Here is a 21,137-nt window from a genome sequence, read left to right as displayed (position 1 = left end):
CTAGGTCCAACCAAAGGTGCAAACATTCGTCCTTTGTCTTTTTCACAATCACAAGACTGGATATTAAGAACACTTAATACTTGAGGTCTACCCCAATAGAGTTGCTGGATTGCGATGAAGCTGGACTTGCTGCGCACTGTGTTGCAGCCTACTTCACCCATCCAGGGAAGAAGGCATCAATGGCAGTGCATGATCCAGTAGACGGTGCAAGGCATTTTTGTTGTGATTGCAAGACCCTGTTGGACTTTGGTATTGTAGAATACTGTGAGTCTGATTCACTAGAACACTGGCGAGACCGATGGTGTTAGAGCTGTGTGGCTTCGATTGTGACATGGACTGGGCCCTCGTTCATGCCTCAGGATTGCGTGTTGCATCCATCGAGGAAGCTGCAGATGGAACTGGTTGTGTACCACTTGGTTTCGTGCTGAGTTGGAGGTTGATCCCTCTCATTGGTGTTGCTGTTCAGTGGGAGACCAGCTGGATCCGCTTTGTCTGCAGCTGCACTGAGAGATATGAGGAACTGCTGTGAGTTGTTCTTCAGAAACATGGCTCCAGGACAACTTCCATGCACTAGCAATCAACCACGGGCTATGACACTCGGGGACTTGGGCTATATTATTACTTTTTAAATATTTTTCATAACTTTTTCTGCTATCATAATTATATGTGCTGTGTGAGACTGTTGGTTCTGTTTTGCACTTTTGATTTGCTGTGTTCATGTGTGTGATTGACAATTGAAGATCTGATTTCTGAGACTAGGAGAGAACGATTGCCTTTGGGTATTGCATGGAAGAGCCCTAACAAAATGGATATCAGCAGGCATCAAGGAAAATTATCATAAATATTATCATAAATGAACATTCTCAACTTCAGTTATTTTAATGGAAGTAAAATCACTGATGAAGAAGCTAAAGATGTTTATAATGAAGACACTGCCATGAGGAACTCCCTACAATGATGTCAAGGGATGAAATGATTGACCTTTGATAACTCCAGCCAATTTATTTTGAGAAGTATTTCCCAAACCATTGGAATGGTTACCTCCTTCATATTTTACGAGAGTTCGTGATGCCATAGTTTAATGCTACCTTGCTGTCAAGAGCTGTTGCTCTCACCTCACTTCTGGACAGCCACCCTTGTCTTTGTTTGGATAAAAGCCATGATAAGGTCTGGAACAGAGAATATGGTGAAAACTAACTTGAATATCGGTGAGCAGATTATTGGATGTAATTGCTGCTTGATAGCTTTGTCATCAACAACCTTCATATTTTTATTGATTAGCCAGACTGGCTTTGTCCTGCTTTTGCTGAACAAGGCATAGCTAAGCAATCATGTGTATTACTAGCTAGTTCTAGAGTGCAGGTACAATTCTGGGATACCGACAGGTACCCTCATCTGTACTTGATGTTGTTATTTATGGACTAATCAGATTCATTGTTACTATGTCATAAAGTTTGTTTTGTGGCAGAGGTACTGTGCAGGACAAAAAAAAACACACTTTGTTAAAATATTTTAAAAAGTGCAAAACAATGAGCTAGTATTTGAGTCTATGGAATGTTCAGAAATCTGATGGCAGAGGGGAAGAAGCTATTCCTTAAAAGCTGAGTGTAGATCTTCGGGGTTCTGTACCACCTCACTGGTGATAGTAACAACAAGTCCAGGATAGTGAAGGTCCTTAGGAATGGATACTGCTACCTTGAGACACTGCCTTTTGAAGATGTCCTCAATGGTGGGGGAAGCTTGTGCCTGTTATGGAGTTGGAATACTAATCTTAATCTTTTTTTTGGTGTATTTTTTAATCAATGGTCAACTGAGATCCTTGCATGGCAGTGAGATCTCTGGCTGATGCATTGGCAGTGTTGGAAACTGTAGTCCATGGCAAATGTGCAATGAGCAGTTGCCATTGACCTTTTGGACATTTTCCATTCTGGATCCTTGTTTGTTTATTTTATTATGAACATGGTAAATGGTGTTTCAATGAAAACATTGCTTGGTTCCTTTTCAGTAGCAATTTGCTAGTTTCTGAATGTTGTCTAGTATATTCATTATTTTGGAAGCTCACCTAAGAACCATACACTTCGATAGAATATTTTGTTTTCAGTGTTTTTTACTTCATTTTATGTTATGCCTTCTCATGGATTACAGTTATGTCATTAAAGGCAATCACCAAATGATAGGTGGTTAATCCAGTAAACAAGATTTCAGCTGGTTATGCATCAGAAGGCTTAAATGAAGGATTGGAGTTAAATGTTCAAATGCAGCTTGTAGATGTAACACTTTCTAAATGAAATTTAAAACTATTGGTAATATTTTGTGTGGAACGCACAGAAAATGTGTTTTAATGATCTGTGCACTTCAGAAAATGCTGTTTATAATCTAAATAGTTTTCCTTATTGCAAAGTAGTGTCAGTTATAGTTTTAAGACACTTATTTGTTTATAGTGTTTGCAGAACAAAATGATTTTCAAGCCAACTGAATCTGAGTGGTTGTGCAGAATCATTTGAACAATACTTAAAATGATCAACAATGATTTTAAATGTTTAAAGTAAGTGATAAAGGATGAGAAGTACTTGTAACTTGAGACCTAATAAACACAGCTTCTGTGCTGCATATTGTTGCAAGAGTGTATTATGCACTTTTATTGACTAATTTTTGTGCAATTGACATGCCACATAAGGCAATATAGGAGCAGAATTGGGCCATTTGGCTGATCCATTTTTCCTCAGTCCCAATCTCTTGCCTTTTACCCCCCTCCCTGTATCCCTTCATGTACTGACCAATCAAGAATCTATCAACCTCTTCCTTAAATATACATAAAAACTTGGCCTCCACAGTTGCCCATGGCAAAGAATTCCACAGATTCACCACTCTCTAGCTAAAGAAATTCCTCCTTGCCTCCATTCTAAAAGGACGCCCCCCCACTCTGAGGCTGTGTCCACTGGTCTTAGACTCTCCCACCACAGGTAACGTTCTTTCGACATCCACTCTATCAAGGCCTTCACCATTCGATAGGTTTCAAAGAGGTCACCCCTCATTCTTTTGAATTCTAGTGAACACAGGCCCAGAGTCATCAAATGCTCTTTAAATACAAGCCATTCAATCCTGGAATCATTTTCATGAACCGCCTTGGAACCTTCTCCAGTTTCAGCACATTCTTTCTAAGTTAAAGGGCCCAAAACTGCTTACAATATTCCAAGTGATGCTTCACCAGTGCTTTAGAAAGTCTCAACATTACATCCTTGCTCCTGTATTCTACTCCTTTTGAAATAAATGCTAATGTTGCATTTGCCTTTCTCACCAGACTCAACCTGCAAGTTAACTTTTAGGGAATCCTGCCCAAGGACTCGCAAGTCCCTTTGTACCTCAGTTTTTTGTCTTTCCTCTCGATTTAAAAAATAGTCATCCCTTTCATTTCTTCCACCAAAGTACATGACCATACACTTCCTGACACTGTGTTCCAGCTGCCATTTCTGTGCCCATTCTCATAATCTAAGTCCTTCTGTAGCCTCTCTCCTTCCTCAAAACTACCTGCTCCTCCACCTATCTTAGTATTGTCTGCAAATTTTGCAATTAAGCCATCAATTCTATCATCCAAATAATTGAAGTATAATGTAAAAAGAATCGGTCTCAACACCGACCCCTGTGGAACACCACTAGTTACTGGCAACCAGCCAGGAAAGGCTCCCTTTTTTTCCTCACTCTTTGCCTGCTATTTATCAGCCACTGCTTTATCCATGCTGGAATCTTTGCTGTAATACCATGGGCTCATAGCTTGTTAAGCAGCCTCGTGTGGCACCTTGTCGAAGGCCTTCTGAAAATCCAAGTGCACAACATCAACCGATTCTCCTTTTGTCTATCCTGCTTGTTATTTCTTCAAAGAATTCCCATCGATATTGAGCAGATTTTCCATTGAGGAAACCATGCTGACTATGGCGTATTATTTTTCGTGTGCTTCCCAAGTATCCTGAGACCTCTTCCTGAATAATTGACTCCAACATCTTCCTAACCTCCGAGGTCAGACTAACTCTCTCCCCTCTTGAAGAGTGGAGTGACATTTGCAATTTTCCCGTCTTCAGGAACCATTCCAGAAACTAGTGATTCTTGAAAGATTATTACTAATGCCTCCATGATCTCTTTAGCCACCTCTTCAGACCTCTGGGGTGCAGACCATCTGGTCCAGGGGACTTGTCTACCTTCAGACCTTTCAGTTTCCGGCGAACCTTCTTTCTAGTAATGGTAACTTCACACTTCATGCCGTCTGACACCTGGAACATCCACCATACTGCTAGTGTCTCCCACAGTGTCGACTGATGCAAAATACTTATTCAGTTCGTCTGCCATTTTGTTGTACCCCCATTACTACCTCTCCAGCATTGTTTTCCAGCGGTCCGATATCTACTCTTACCTCGCTTTTACACTTTATGTATCTGAGGAAACTTTTGGTTTCTTCTTTAATATTGGCTAGCTTACTTTCTTATTTCATCTTTATTTTAATGACATTTTTAGTTGCCTTCTGTTGGTTTTTAAAAGTTTCCCAATCCTTTAACTTACCATTAATTTTTGCCCTATTATATGTCATCTCTTTGGCTTTGACTTCTGCTGTTGGCTGTGGTCATGTCATCTTTCCTTTAGAATACTATTTTCTCTTTGGGATGTATCTTGTGCCTTCCAAATTTCTTCCAGAAATTCCAGCCATTGCTGCTCTGCCGTCATTCCTGTCTGTGTTCTTTTCCAATCATTTCTAGCCAACTCCTCTCTCATGTCTCTGTAATCCCTTTACTCCACTGTAATATTGATGCATCTGATTTTAGCTTCTCCTTCTCAAACTTTAGTGTGAATTCAATCATATTATAATCACTTGCCCCTAAGGGTTCTTTTACCTTAAGCTCTCGAATCAATTCTGGTTCATTGCACAACACCCAATCCAGAATAGCTGATCCTTTAGTGGGCTCAAACACAAGCTGCTCTATAAAGTCATTTTGTAGACTCTCTGGAAATTCCCCCTCTTGTAATCCAGCACCAACCTGACTTTCCCAGTCTACCTGCATATTGAAGTACCTCATGACTATTGTAACATTGCCCTTTTGGCATGTATTTTCTATCTTCCATTGTAATTTGTAGGCTGCATCTTTACTACTGTTTGGGGGTCTGTATACAACTCCCATCAGGGTCTTTTTACCCTTGCAGTTCCTTAGCTCCCTTAACAATGATTCAACCCCTTCCGACCCTATGTCACCTCTTTCTAATAATTCGATTTTAATTTTTTTTTACTGTTACGTACCCCATAACTGGGTTGCCAAACCAGCAGAAATGGATCACTCAGTTGGAGTCTGGATTACTAGAACTAAGAAAGTTTTATTAAAGAAACAAGCAACACAGTACTCTAATCAAAAGGATAATAAATGCAACAGTTCAACAATGATAAACGCACATGTACACAGAATTAGGATAACAGGATCAATCAAGCTCTATCGTCGTCTAGGGGTAAATGACCAGTTTCAAAGTGACGCAAAGTTCAGCTCAATTGAGTTCAGTTCAGTTCACAGTAATCACTGCCGTGGTGATGGACAGTGGGGGGAAGGAGAGAGAGCAAAAACGAACGAATATTCGAACGGCTTCCACACAGACCTTCGATATTCTTCGCAGTCAGCTTTCGGGCGAGTCTTCTGAGGTCACTGACTGTGACCCCTCCGTTTCCAGATAGGATCGTTTCTCTGCGGTGAACCTGGCACCCAGGCAAGGGCGGACACACACCAGGTTCCCGCCGATCGTACCTTTCCACCCTGTGCGTCTATGGCTTGGTCCCGCGACCAGCCCTCCAAAACTCTCACCGACTTGTGGGAGGCGCACCGCTTCCAGGGTCTCGTTACTTCATGGTGTCGTGTGTCTTGCCTTAGCGAACCTGTCCCTTTTTTATCCCCTGCTGGAGTATCGCCTGTCCATCACTTCAAACAGTTCAGGGTTCAAAGGGGGGCCGATCTTGACATCTCGCCTTCCGTCCCTTCATTAACATCTTCAAATGCTGCTCCATTGTTTTCCTTATCTCGCTTTCTCCTGAAGACAGGTGGCAGACCAACTGCTGATCCCACTGGTGCCAGCACAGGGCAGTTATCATCTTAATCTATGTGTACTCTCGTCATACCCCTCACCTTTAAGGATTTTTACCGGGGTAAAAATTACAAACATGAATACATTATTTGATACACACAAATATACATCTTCATCAGCTATTTGGCTAATACAGCGAATTTTAAGTTGTCAACACCTTGACAGACAGTCAGCAATCACATTTTCCGTTCCTTTTATATGTGTAATTTTTATATCAAATTCCTGTAGCACCAGACTCCAACTTAGCAATCTTTTGTTTTTATCTTTCATAGTGGCCAAAAACACTAATGGGTTGTGGTCAGTCTAAATTACCAGTGGTTTCCGTGCCGGGCAAATACAAACTTCAAAATGTTGTAATGCTAGTATGATGGCCAGTAACTCCTTTTCCACAGTGGAATAATTTCTCTGATGGGTATTAAATTTCTTGGAAAAGTAAGCGACTGGGTGCTCAACCCCCTCTTTGTCGGTCTGCAACAGCACCGCCCCGGCAGCTTTGTCGCTAGCATCTGTTGCTAGGGAGAAGGGTTTTGAAAAATCAGGCGCATTTAGCACAGGATAGTGACACAGAATCGCCTTCAGACTCTCGAAGGCTTGTTGGCAAAGGTCGTTCCACAGAAACTTCGCATTCTTTGGCAAAAGCTTAGTGAGAGGGAGGGAAATATCCACAAAGTTTTTGCAAAACTTCCTATAGTACCCCACCATCCCCAAGAACCTTCTCAGGGCTCTCTTGTCTGTCGGGGTGGGGACCTCCGAGATAGCCCGCACCTTAGCCTGCATCGGAGCTAGCTGCCCTTGTCCTACCACAAATCCCAGATAAGTGACCTTCGCATGGCCGAACTCACTTTTTGTGAGGTTCACTGTCAGGGTGGCTTCGGACAGCCGTTTAAATAGCTCCTCTACCGCCACAATGTGCTCCTCCCATGTGTCACTCCAGACCACCAAATCATCAATATATGCTTCTGTGTTCCTTAGTCCCTTTATTACTGAATTAATCATCCTCTGGAAGGTCCCTGGGGCGTTTTTCATGCCAAAAGGTAGAACATTATACTCGTTTAAACCGGAGGGAGTGACAAATGCCGAGATTTCTCTAGCCTGGTCGGTTAAAGGAACACACCAGTACCCTTTCAGCAAATCGATCTTGGTGATGTACCTAGCTCTCCCCACTTTATCGATGCAATCGTCTACCCTTGGGATGGGGTAAGCATCAGTTTTCGTGATAGCATTCACCTTTCTGTAATCTGTACAGAATCGGATGCTCCCATCGGCTTTCGGGACAACCACACGGGGATGCCCATTCCGACTTGGATGGCCTAATAATATCTGTGGCTAGCATGTGTTCAATTTCTTTCTCCACTAGCTTGCCCTTCTCCAAGTTCATCCTATAGGGGTGTTGTTTAATTGGCCGGTCTGAGGTGACCACAACATCATGCACCGTCCCTTTGCATCGCCTCGGGACATACATCTGCGTGCCGGTGAATTAGCTTTATCAATGGCCCGCTTTGTTCGGGGGTTAGGTGAGAGACCTTATCAGCAAACTTAGCCAGAACAATAGAGTTCTCCAATCGGGTCGGCACCATATTCATCTTTTCGAGATGGGTTTTCCCCGTCTCATTCGACACCCCAGCCTCATTAATTTCCGTGATAACACCAACTGGGTTTTCTTTCTGATCGTGGTAGGCTTTTAACATGTTAATGTGTACCAACTGTGTGGGTTCACGCCTATCCGGCATTTCAATAACATAATTCAAAGGGTCTATCTTTTTAATTACCTTGTACGGACCGTGGAATCTCGCCTGGAGGGGGTTGGCTACCACTGGGAACAGAACTAAGACCTGATCGCCCACTTGGAACACTTTTTCGCGGGCACACCTATCATACCATTTTTTCATTTTAGTCTGGGAGTGTCGCAGATTTTCTTTGGCAAGATCACAGATCCTTTCAAGCCTCTCACGATATTTTAAAACGTAATCAATCACATTAACCTGGACTGCCGGACTGGACCATTGCTCTTTTAGTAAGGTCAGGGGTCCTCTGGGCCGATGACCAAAGGTGAGCTCGAATGGGCTGAACCCCAATGACTCTTGAACCGTGTCCCTCACGGCAAACAAGAGGAGGGGCAAAGCATCATCCCAGCTCCTAGCGTTTTCTTGACAGTAAATTTTAATCATGGTCTTTAATGTGGCGTGGAATTGCTCCAACGCCCCTTGTGACTCAGGGTGGTATGCGGAGGCCAAAATCTGCTTTGCTCCCATTTCATCCAACATCCGTCGGAATGTGTGAGATGTGAAGACACTCCCCTGATCCGACTGGATATCCCTGGGCAGCCTCACCGTAGCGAAAAATTTCACAAGCGCCTTTACCACTGCGGGAGCCTTTACGCTGGCCAGGGGCACCGCCTCCAGAAACCTGGTGGCGGCGCACATCATAGTCATCACGTACTCCCACCCACTGGCAGTTCTGGGCAGGGGACCGACAAAATCCACAATTACTTGAAAAAAGTTCCCCGAAAGCGGGTATTGGTCGAAGGGGCGCCTTAGGCAGGACCTGATTTGGCTTTCCCGCCACCTGACATAAATGACATCGCCTACAATATTCAACAATATCTTTCCTCATATTCGACCAGTAAAACTCTTTCATAATTCTGTCGACTGTCTTCCTCACCCCAAAATGTCCACCGAGGGGTACTTTGTGGGCCAGGTTAAAAATCTCGCCCCTGTAAATTTTTGGCACTACCACCTGGTGTACAACTCCCCATTCCTCATCTGCGGGCACAGTACGTGGTCTCCATTTCCTCATTAGTACTCCCTCCTTCACATAATAGCCTGCTGGCTCCCTTTTTAATTCTGCGTCAGAGAGAGCTGTCTCCGCCAAATCCATCAGCTCCTCGTCTCGCTCCTGTGCCTGTATAAAGTCCTTCCTGGCTAATGCTAAGTCTGCCTCAGCCCCCTCACCTCCTCTTGTTCCACCACGCTCCTTCTTTTCACTTTCTACCCCCTCCTCGTACAAGGCTGGCAGAAATGTCTCAGCTAGCTGTATATCAGCCTCTGCAGCCTTCCTCGACATCTGTCGAGGTACTGCGCAAACAGGATAAACCTGCGAGTCCATGGGCGGGACCTCAATGCTGGCAGGCTGACTTGTCAATCTCACGGCTGGGAACACGATTCCCCCGGCGAGGTCATTACCGAGCAAGACTTCCCCACCTTTCATCGGTAATTCGGACCTCACTCCGATCGTGACTAGTCCAGAGACCACGTTGCTTTGTAGGTGTATCTGGTGCAAAGGCACAGCTTCAGTCCCTTTTCCAATGCCTTTGATCACACTGACCTCCCCAGTCTCGGTCTCTGAACTAAAGTCCTCAAGATCAGTGACTGACAAGCTCCCGTGTCTCTCCAGATCTGTACTGGAACTGGGTTTAACCCCTCCTTCACCGACACCAATCCGGCCGAGATGAACCTCTCGCGCCCTTCCTGAACGTTATCCGACCTCCTCTCTCCTGGAGGTTGGTTTGCTGGCTCAATACAGCCAGTCGGAACCCCCGTTTTTCCTTTTCCTATCTTCTTTGGGGCAAAGCACCTGGATGCAAAGTGTCCGACTTTCCCACAATTATAACAGACGACCCCAGGAGACTTCCTACCAGACTGCTCCCGGTCTACCTTATCCTTCTCACTAGTCCCCGGCTTGCTTACTGACTTTTCTGGCGGACTCTCCCCGCCGTCCTGACGACCCTTCTGGTAGCCTTTACTTGGAGCAAACTTCATTTTATGCGTCAACGCGTACTCATCCGCCAACTTAGCAGTTGTGGCTAACGTGGCTGCCTCTTTCTCATCTAGGTAGGGTCTCATACCCTCAAGGACACAACCTTTAAACTGCTCAATCAGGATCAGCTGTAGCAGTCTGTCATAATCCCCCTCTACCCCCTTGGAGGCGCACCAACGCTCACAATATGTCTGCATCTCACGGGCAAACTCTAAATACGTGCGGTCCCACTGCTTCCACGCATTCCGGAACCTCTGCCGGTATGCCTCCGGGACCAACTCATAAATCCTGAGGATGGCCTCTTTCACCACCTCATACCTCTGGGCATCTTCCGCGGACAAAGCTGAGTAAGCTTGTTGGGCTTTCCCTTTCAGTACACTCTGAAGCAAAACAGCCCTCGGCCAGTCCTGACTTGTAGCAACTTTTTCGAAATGGAGAAAGTACCGATCCACATCGGTATCGTCAAATGGGGGAACCAGCCTAACCTCCTGGGTCGCCCGGAACCCTCCACCTTGGTTCGGCATGGGCCCCTGCTCTGCCCTTATCTTTAACTTCTCCAGCTCAAATTCCCTTTCCCTCTGTTTCTCCAGCTGCCTCTCTTTTCGCTCCAACTGTCTCTCTCTCTTGCCATTGTAACTGTTTCTCTCTCTCCTGCCTTTCTAACTCTCTCTCCTGCCTTTCTAACTCTCTCTCCTGCCTTTCTAACTCTCTCTCCTGCCTTTCTAACTGTTTCTCTTTCTCTTCGTGTTCTAACTGCCGTACCCGGAACTCGTGCTTGAGTCTCAGTTTTTCAAGCTGCACCTGTACCGTGTCTCCACCAGGTTTTTCAATAGACACCACCTCCAGCTCCCCTTGGGGAAACACACCTTTAGATACATAGTGCTGTACGATAGCTCTGTGTATCTCCTCTCTCCTCATTGTCGACTTCCCCTTAACAAGATTCAACCGTTTGGCCACAGCTGCCAATTCCGCTTTCCTGGCATCCTCTAATGCCTCCAAGGTCGGCGCCTTTATAAATTCCTCAATCTCTATTTCTGCTGTTTGTCTTTTCTTTCTTTCGGGAATTTTAACCCAATCAATTTACTCCGTCCCAAATTTAGCGTTCAAAATCGCGGACGAGAACCCCACTTATGTTACGTACCCCGTAACTGAGTTGCCAAACCAGCAGAAATGGATCACTCAGTTGGAATCTGGATTACTAGAACTAAGAAAGTTTTATTAAAGAAACAAGCAACACAGTACTCTAATCAAAAGGATAATAAATGCAACAGTTCAACAATGATAAACACACATGTACACAGAATTAGGATAACAGGATCAATCAAGCTCTATCGTCGTCTAGGGGTAAATGACCAGTTTCAAAGTGACGCAAAGTTCAGTTCAATTGAGTTCAGTTCAGTTCACAGTAATCACTGCCGTGGCGATGGACAGTGGGGGGGAAGGAGAGAGAGAGCAAAAACGAACGAATATTCGAACGGCTTCCACACAGACCTTCGATATTCTTCGCAGTCAGCTTTCGGGCGAACCCTTTGTGATGTCTTCTGAGGTCACTGACCGTGACCCCTCCATTTCCAGATAGGATCGTTTCTCTGCAGTGAACCTGGCACCCAGGCAAGGGCGGACACACACCAGGTTCCCGCCGATCGTACCTTTCCACCCTGTGCATCTATGGCTTGGTCCAGCGACCAGCCTTCCAAAACTCCCACCGACTTGTGGGAGGCGCACCGCTTCCAGGGTCTCATTACCTCGTGGTGTCGTGTGTCTTGCCTTAGCGAACCTGTCCCTTTTTATCCCCCTGCTAGGGTATCGCCTGTCCATCACTTCAAACAGTTCAGGGTTCAAAGGGGGGCTGATCTTGACAGCTCTCTTCCGTCCCTTCATTAATATCTCCAAATGCTGCTCCATTGTTTTCCTTATCTCTCTTTCTCCTGAAGACAGGTGGCAGACCAACTGCTGATCCCACTGGTGCCAGCACAGGACAGTTAACATCTTAATCTATGTGTACTCTCGTCACATTACCAACAGAGCAAGGCCACCTCCCCTTGCATTCCTGTCTGTTCTTTTGATACAATGTATACTCTTGGACATTAAGCTCCCAGCTATAATTTTCTTCCAGCCATGATTCAGTGATTCCTACAACATCGTACCTGCCAATCTGCACCCGTGCTGCAAGTTCATCTATCTTATTCTGTATACTGCACGCAAATACAGCGTGTTCAGTCCTGTATTCATCCTTTTCAATTTTGTCTGCCACTTACGTTGCAACTCATCCTTTTGACTGCAATTTTTCCTCATCAACAGCCTCTCCTCACTACATATTGTCTCTGTTTGTAAGCCAGCTACCTCATCTTCAGTACTATTATCCGCCTTTCCTACCATACTTGCATTGAAATGCAGGCAGCTCAGGACACTCATTGCACCATACTTTTTGATTCTAACTTTGTGGTCTTCCCAGCATCTGCCTCCATAACCTCTTCACTAACTGTGTTGGCACTCTGGCTGCACTCCTCCTGCAGCTCTAGTTTAAACCCCAGCATGCAGCATTAGCAAACCTTCCCACTAGGATATTAGTTCCCCCGTAGTTCAGGTGCAAACCATCCCTTCTGTACAGGTTCCACTTTCCCTGGAATAGAGCCAAATGATGAAAAATCTTATGCCCTCCCTCCTACACCATCCCCTTAGACGTGTATTAAACTCTATACTCTTCCCTAGTTCTGGCCTCGCAAGCATGGGGCATGGGTAGCAATCCTGAGATTACAACCCTGGAGGTCCCGCCCTTTAGCTTAGCATCTGACTTCCTGAAATCCCTATGCAGAGCCTTGTCACTCATCCGACACATGTCATTGGTACCAACATGGACCATGACTTCTGGCTGTTTACCTTCCTGCTTAAGAATGTTGAGGACTCAATCCAAGATATCCCAGAGCCTTTCCACCCTGGAGGCAATGTACCATCAGGGAATCTCGTTCTCACCCAGAGAACCTCCTGTCTGTTCCCCTAACTAATGAATCCCCTATCACAACAGTGTGCCTCTTCTCCCCCATTCCCTTCTGAGTCACAGAGGTAGACTTTGTGCCAGATATCTGACCACTGTGACTTTCCTCTATTAGGTCTCTCCCGGACAGTATCCAAAGTAATATACCTATTGTTGAGGGAAATAGCCACAGGTGTACTCTGCACTGGCTCCTTGACCCCTTTTCCCCTTCCTGATTGTCACCTAGTTTCATGTGTCCTGCACCTTGGGTGTAACTACCTCCTGAATGATCCAGAGTTCATCCAGTTCCAGCTCCAGCTCCTTCATACAGATTGTTAGAAGCTGCAGCTGGATGCACTTCTGGCAGCTGTAGTTGTCAGGGATACTGGAGTTCTCCATGCCTTCCCACTTCCCACATCCCATAAGAGAAACATTGCACTATCCTGCCTGGCATCTCTACTGTTCTATCTGAGGAGATATAAAGAAGAAAAGGAAAGAAAACTTGAGTTTTTCTTTCCTTTGCTTTCTCTGAGTGAAGTCTTGAAGAGCTAAAGCCATAATATCACTACTCTGACTATATCCACTCTGATAGCTGCTGCGCTTGCCCCTGCTTTCCCTTAATTTGCTTTTACTAATCAATCCCAAATGTCAATTAGACCATAAGACAAAGGAGCAGAAGTGGGCCATTCGGCCCATTGAGTCTGCTCCGCCATTTTATCATGAGCTGATCCATTCTTCCATTTAGTCCCACTCCCCCGCCTTCTCACCATAACTTTGATGCCCTGGCTACTCAGATACCTATTAATCTCTGCCTTAAATACACCCAATGACTTGGCCTCCACTGCTGCCCATGGCAACAAATTCCATAGATTCACCACCCTCTGACTAAAAAAATTTCTTCGCATTTCTGTTCTGAATGGGCGCCCTTCAATCCTTAAGTCGTGCCCTCTCGTACTAGACTCCCCCATCATGGGAAACAACTTTGCCACATCCACTCTGTCCATGCCCTTCAACACTCGAAATGTTTCTATGAGGTCTCCCCTCATTCTTCTAAACTCCAAGGAATACAGTCCAAGAGTGGACAAACGTTCCTCATATGTTAACCCTCTCATTCCCGGAATCATTCTAGTGAATCTTCTCTGTACCCTCTCCAACGTCAGCACATCCTTAAATAAGGAGACCAAACTGCCCACAGTACTCCAAGTGAGGTCTCACCAGCACCTTATAGAGCCTCAACATCACATCCCTGCTCCTATACTCTATTCCTCTAGAAATGAATGCCAACATTGCATTCACTTTCTTCACTACTGACTCAACCTGGAGGTTAACCTTAAGGGTATCCTGCACAAGGACTCCCAGGTCCCATTGCATCTCAGAACTTTGAATTCTTTCCCCATTGAAATAATAGTCTGCCCGTTTATTACTTCTGCCAAAGTGCATAACCATACACTTTCCAGCATTGTACTCCATTTGCCAATTGATTGATGGTCAAAGCTCTTTCTCGCTGCTGCCTTTTTATCCTTGGGTAATGGACCTGATTAAAATCCCCCTCTCTAAACTTCTGATGTCCAGATTGGCTGCTGGTCAAGCTCTTTTTCAAAATTTAGAATTTGAAAAGTAGCACATGAAGATCTATTTGTTCCTCTCCATAAGTAACATCTGGAAATAGGTGATGCTTGTTTTGAACAGATCTGGGAGCAATTTAATAAGTTAGTTTCCTCTTTGATAAGGAATGGTCATTTATAATCTGGTGGACATTAAAGGTGGAGAATGCTTAAAAGCTGGAATAGGGTACTGCAATATATTTGGTTATTCTTTGTGTATTTTGTCTACTTAATGCTGGGGATATTGCATTTTTAAAATGTTTATTTTCACTCTGACTAATCAAATAAACTCTAATTCTATCCTGGCTGTTTAATGCAGGTATTGCTACAGAAATATCAAAATAAAAAGGGCATGACGTTTCAGTTTCAGTTTTTTAAAATTGTCTACTTTTTTGGATGTGCTGCTGTCTAGGTCAGCGTTTAACATCAAACCCTTTGAGGGGTTAGCGAGCCATTTTGTTGAATCACTGTAGTCCTCATAATGAATAAACTCCCACAATGCTGTTGGATATGGAGTTCCAGGATTTAAATCCGGCAATATAGAGCAAATTTGTTTATTTCCAAGCCAGGATAATGTGCAATTTGGGGGTACTTGCTTCCTTTAACTATGCAGAGATATAAATCCCAACAATATAGCCTTTGCCTCTGAAGATGGGATTAACTGAACAAAGAAATAAAAGCAGTTTTGATGATGCCAGCCATGATATTAATATATTACAGTCATGTGATATTGGAATGTGCATTCCATTCCATTCACAGGATTCTTAATTATTTCCTGAATGCTGTTCTTGATTTAATAACTGGCAATGTAATATCAGAGTCTTCACAAGTATTTAATCTCTGCACTTGTGGTCTTGCTTATTTTTATTTGAAGACTTCTTTTTATAAATTTTGATTCTAGATATTAGCATCTATTATAAGGGCCTCTCTCGTTACCATTAACCTGCTCTTCTCATTGACTTCAATCTAACCTTAGATCAGATTTTGAAGTTTTTTTTCAGATTTGGCTTTGCACTTGGCTGAAAAGTGGATACATAATTCTATAAGCTGTTCGCAAAAGATGTTAAATACACTAGAATATTTCTCCAGCAATGTAACTCGAAGAATCTGACGATTCTTTAAGGGCTTTTAATTCAATAATTTTCATTGCTGTGCTTTCTAGAAAGCTATAAAGTCCATGTAAAATATAAATCTATAAAATGATCTATACATAATTGGAGTTTAAAAACTAGGGAAAGCTCATATGGCAAATAACCTCTAGAAAACATGTACTGAAGAAATACCTGTATTGGAAGTAAGTGCCCAGTTGTAAAGAAAAGAATATTGATGCATGCACCCGTTAATCCTTGGTCCTCCTTCAGTTGGAATGATATTGGCATATGCTAGAACAGAGCTTGTTATAACTGCTGTTTAATGTGATGTTGCCTGGAAAACAATAGATGAGTTAAATTGTAGCCACTTCATAAAATGCTAAGCTGGATATGAACAGAAAGATGTGTATGAAAATGGATGGGATGATACATTTACAAACAAAATGCTGTGAAAATGCGTTCTCCAACTAAGATAGAAAGCATTGAATGCTCTTCGAGATTAATGGTGGTTCCTTTGACTTGTATCTTATGAAGAAAACAGTTACGAATTTGTAGTAAAAATTTAGAGCAGCTGTTTAATTGAGTGTTAAATGGAAGAAATATAATCTTTTGAATAACGTGAAAATAATTGCATACCTTTTTAAGAATTGTAGCATCTGCTTGTGGTATTAAGTCACTGTTCCCTTGAACTTGAGTCAAACTCCTCTCCTGTTGCTTCAACTGTGTCAATACCCAATACACTCTTCTGCTGAAGGAAGAAAGACAAGCAATAATAGAATAGGGCCCTGTAATTTTTCCAAGTGTTTGAGTTCTTATTGGACTGCTTGAACTTTCATTATATTAGCCTTTACTGGATTATATTATTATGTGCATGCGCCTGCCTATTGCTTTGCTCTAGCTCAGGTGTGTTGCAAAGTTAGTTCTGAGTTCTACTTCTGTGACATTTACCCCCCCCCCCCCCACAATACTTTCCTCCAATCGCCTTAAATTATGCCCTTTGGTGTTTGGTATTTCCACTGGGGGAAAATAGCTGGCTGTCTACTCTATGCTTATATACACATTTATCAAGACATCTCTCATCCTTCTTTGTTCCAGTGGGATAAGGCCTAGCACACTTGACCCATGTTCATTAGACATGCTGTCTAGTCCTGGCAGCATCCTGATAAGTCTCCTCTATACCTCTCTAAAGCCTCCACATCTGTTCAATATTGAGGGTGCTAGCACTGAATGCAATATTTCAAGTGTGGTCTGAACTGAGCTTTATAGAGCTGCAACGTTATCTCATAACTCTTGAACTCAATCCCCTGACCAATGAAGGCCAACACACCATATGCTGCCTTAACCATCTTATCAACTTCGGTGGTAACTTTGAGGGATCTCAGACATCCCACCCTGCAAAAACTCAGGGAGGTAGCACCATCAATTTGCAGGAGACTGCCGGAAGAGGTGGGATGTCTGCAATAGAGTAGCTCCTTAGCAGCCAGCCAGCTAGTTTAAATAATGTTAGCTATGCTAATGAACGAATGACACCTGTTAAACTCACCTCAATATGTCTTTTACATTTTAACCCACCATGGGCAATAGAAAAGTTACTGTTGCAAACAGTGCAGCAATCAACACTGTCATTATTTTTGACCCCTATTAGGCAGAGGTACACTTTAGGGTAGTCTGGGGTGACGTACGATTTGTATTTTCTTTTTTTGGAATTAGTCTGGGGTGATGTACGATTTATATATTTTTTTGGAACACTCTCCCATCGCGCGTGCGCTCTCTTTTTTTCTCTCTCTCTCTCTCTCTTTCACTCTCTCTCGCGCTCTCTCTTGCTTTCTCGCTCGCGTGCTCTCGCGCTGTCTCGGTTGCTTGCTCTCGCTCTCTCGTGGTCGCTCTCGCGCTTTCTCTTTTGCTTTCTCTCTCGCGCTCTCTTGCTCGCTCTCAAAAAAATTGATTTCCGTGACATTGTATATAATTTGCAGGCATCAGGGAGCCACTATTAATATGTGGGGATTCCCAGAACTTCCAGGAGAGGTGGGATGTCTGGGATCTATTGATGTAGACCCCAGTATCCCATTGTTCCTTCATACGGCTAAGAATCTGCCATCAGTCTTGTAGTCTGCCTTCACATTCGACTTTCCAAAGTGTTATCACTTAACATTTTTTCCTGATTGAACTCCATCTGCCACTTCTCAGCTCAGTTTCATAATGCCGCTTTAAGTCCTGCACACCACTGTTTCAGGGTATAAGATGCATAATGTTTTATCACCTTTTTCAATCATGCCAAATCTTTCACTCCACCAGTTGAAAATCTCTGCTGCTTCTATCATGTAAACATTTTTGTTTTGTTGCTGGTGTATCTGACATTCTGAACACGATGGAAAGAGTAAACACAATTTCAAAATATCTCACCAATAAAATTAGGTAACATAGTTTTTACTAATAAATAAAATACTTAGTACAAAAATATAAATATTCATAAAGGGACTTGACTACACACTGTATTTACCATTATTGCCAATGCCAACTGGCCCAACAGTTTAATACGCAAATACTGATGTGTACACCAGGACTGGAAGCATTTCATAACATATCATCCGACGTTGTGTTCTCACAATTGTCTAGTTGGCACCAAGCCAGTGTGAGACATTTCCTGTGAAAATGTATCACTGCTCTCCTGTGTTTGGCAGTAAAGATAATCATTGTGAATCTTTTTATTGGTGGGTTTTGAAGATTCGAGGGGCAGCACTTCATGCCTTGTGATTTAAAAAAAATTTTGTTGTGAACAGGTTAGATTAATGCCAGCACAAGATAATAAGCAGCATTTTAACTATTTTGCAGAAACCACCTTGTTAAAAGCAACTGAGAAAATTTCAGTACATAGTCTTTTTATTCTGAAAGATAATGAGCATTTGCCCTAACTGTTTAACATGCCACTCTGTGGTATAGTGATGTGGTACACATTTGTAATTGAAAAAGGCTGAGCATTTGAATCTCAGGAGAGAAAGATGGCATAACTAATTCTGTATGACCCTCTATAGGATCACTAATTTTAGCCAGTAAGTCACAAGGTTATGTCTTTTGAAGTAGTTTGTGACCACAAGTGCAAATAGAATCTTCTATCTGATGTATATTTATCGTTTTTTTTTTAAATAGCTTGGTTAAGTGGTTCATTTGCTTGGTTTTAAAATAATAACTTAAAAATCCCTCAAGAGATCAGAGAACTTGTGGAAAACAGAAACAAAGTGACCATTTTTGGTGACCTTTCATCAATTTTGATGCAGCTAAGCAAATCTTCTCAACTGAGAAACTGGGAATGCTGATTTAAGTGGCTTTAATCTGTTATTTTCTTCCATAGAAAGGTACACTTCTACCGTTAGTCTTGCGAGACCATGGATCTGCGCCTGGAAAGTCTTCACTCTCCAGGGCGCAGGCCTGGGCAAGGTTGTATGGAAGACTGGCAGTTGCCCATGCTGCAAGTCTCCCCTCTTCACGACACCGATATTGTCCGAGGGAAGGGCATTAGGACCCATACAGCTTGGAGGTTTGAAGTAAACTAATAACTAGTCTACAAGGGAAAAACTAAACTTGCCAGTAACCATTATGCATTCAAATTTGAGAAACTTTTGACTGTAGTTAAACTATTGAAATCACGCTTCCCATTGAAGTGTCTAACACTGGTGCACTTCGGGGCTGTGTGCTTAGCCCACTGATCTACTCTCTCTCTACCCAAGTCTGTGTGGCGAGAAAGCGCTCAAATACCATCTATAAATTTGCTGACGATACAACCATTGTTGGTAGAATCTCGGGTGGTGACAATAGGACATACAGGAGTGAGATATGCCAACTAGCAGAGTGGTGCCGCAGCAACAATCTGGCACTCAGTCAGTAAGACAAAAGAGCTGATTGTGGACTCCAGGAAGGGTAAGATGAAGGAACACATACCAATCCTCAGAGGGCTCAGAAGTGGAGAAAGTGAGCAGCTTCAAGTTCCTGGATGTCAAGATCGCTGAGGATCTAAACTGGTCCCAATATATTGATGCAGTTATAAAGAAGGCAAGACGGCAGCTATACTTTATTAGGAGTTTGAAGAGATTTGGTAGATCAACAAATACACTCAAAAACTTCTATAGTTGTACCATGGAGAGCATTCTGATGGGCTGCATCACTGTCTGGTACGGAGGGGGTACTGCACAGGACCAAAAGAAGCTGCAAAAGGTTGTAAATCTAGTCAGCTCCATCTTGGGTACTAGCCTACAAAGTACCCAGGACATCCTTGGGGAGCGGTGTCTCAGAAAGGCGCTATCCATTATTGAGGACCTCCAGGACCCAGGGCATGCCCTTTTCTCACTGTTACCGGCAGGTCGGAGGTACAGAAGCCTGAAGGCACACACTCAGCAATTCAGGAACAGCTTCTTCCTCTCTGCCATCTGATTTCTAAATGGACATTGAATCTTTGGGCACTACCTTTTTTTAAAATATACAGTATTTCTGTTTTTGCATGTTTTTAAAAAATCTATTCAATATATGTAATTGATTTACTTGTTTGTTTATTGTTTTTATTTTTTTTCTCTCTGCTAGATTATGTATTGCATTGAACTGCTGCTACTAAATTAACAAATTTCACATCACATGCCGGTGATAATAAACCTGATTCTGATTCTAAATTCACTTTCATTGACAGCTCCCCATGGTGTTGAACTTCTTTGCAATGCAGAATTCTCAAAGATGATTACCTGATCAATAGCTATTTTTCAGCTAATGTGGAGGGTAAACTTATTAGAAGAATGTATGTCTGCTCAACAGATGAAAACCTGTTGATTCATGGCCCTTAGTAATACCTCTGGGGCATTTCCCTCCTCCCCTCCCCCCTTCACTACCCTCAGCCATCTCCATTAGTGCAATCAATACAGATATTGATTATGGTTAACAAGCTGCCCTTAAAGTTTCTTTCTGGGTCAGTATGGACATAAATAGCATGTGAGCAGTTCTGGTAGGAACAAACGTTTGTTTAAGCAAAAGACTGTTCATATTCTTGTAAAAAAAAGTGAAGATAAATATAAAGAAAATGAATTGAGGGGAAATTTGGAAAAAAATCATAAGCTCTGAATTGCAGTCAAGACACCATTCTGTGCTCGAAGAAGGGTATGGAGTTGCTGAACATCAAAGACTGAGAGAGTGCGGTATTTCCTTTGAAGCATTAAAGGCTATTGAGATAAGGGTGTGGTAGTGTTTCAAGATAAATCAGACAAGGTTTAATGGAAGGCATTCAAGTTTACTTTTCAGTAATTTAGTTATGTCAGAGAAGAAAATATCTTTTTCCTGATTAACATGGCAATAATTACAAAATAAATGGTATGAGTGCTATAAATGAGGGAAATCTGAAATATTGGTGAAATGAGTTTCCAGACTAAATTTATTTGATTTAATGTGGGGCTCTACCTGTGATCAGACCAGCAATTCCAAGATGTAGCTTAAACTTTCCCAAATATTAATTCTGATATTCTGATTCTTATCTGAGTGTGTTTTGCAACCTTTGGTAGGTCAAACAAGAATTATTTTTTATTTCTGTAATGCCGCAATAGTGGCATATATCCACTAAATCCGTAGTAT

At 42.9% G+C, this 21,137-nt stretch overlaps 1 protein-coding gene across 5 annotated transcripts in view; it reads left to right on the top strand.

Annotated features, from left to right (window-relative positions):
• LOC134348604 (serine/threonine-protein kinase tousled-like 1) overlaps positions 1-21,137 on the top strand; it is a 142,754-nt gene that overhangs the window by 57,897 nt on the left and 63,720 nt on the right. The gene's annotated exons all lie outside the window — the stretch shown is intronic.

The sequence above is a fragment of the Mobula hypostoma genome, chromosome 6, assembly GCF_963921235.1.
Source record: "Mobula hypostoma chromosome 6, sMobHyp1.1, whole genome shotgun sequence".
NCBI lineage: Eukaryota > Metazoa > Chordata > Chondrichthyes > Myliobatiformes > Myliobatidae > Mobula > Mobula hypostoma.
The sequence above is the reverse complement of the archived record's forward strand: the minus strand, read 5'-3'. Positions and strand labels throughout refer to the sequence as shown.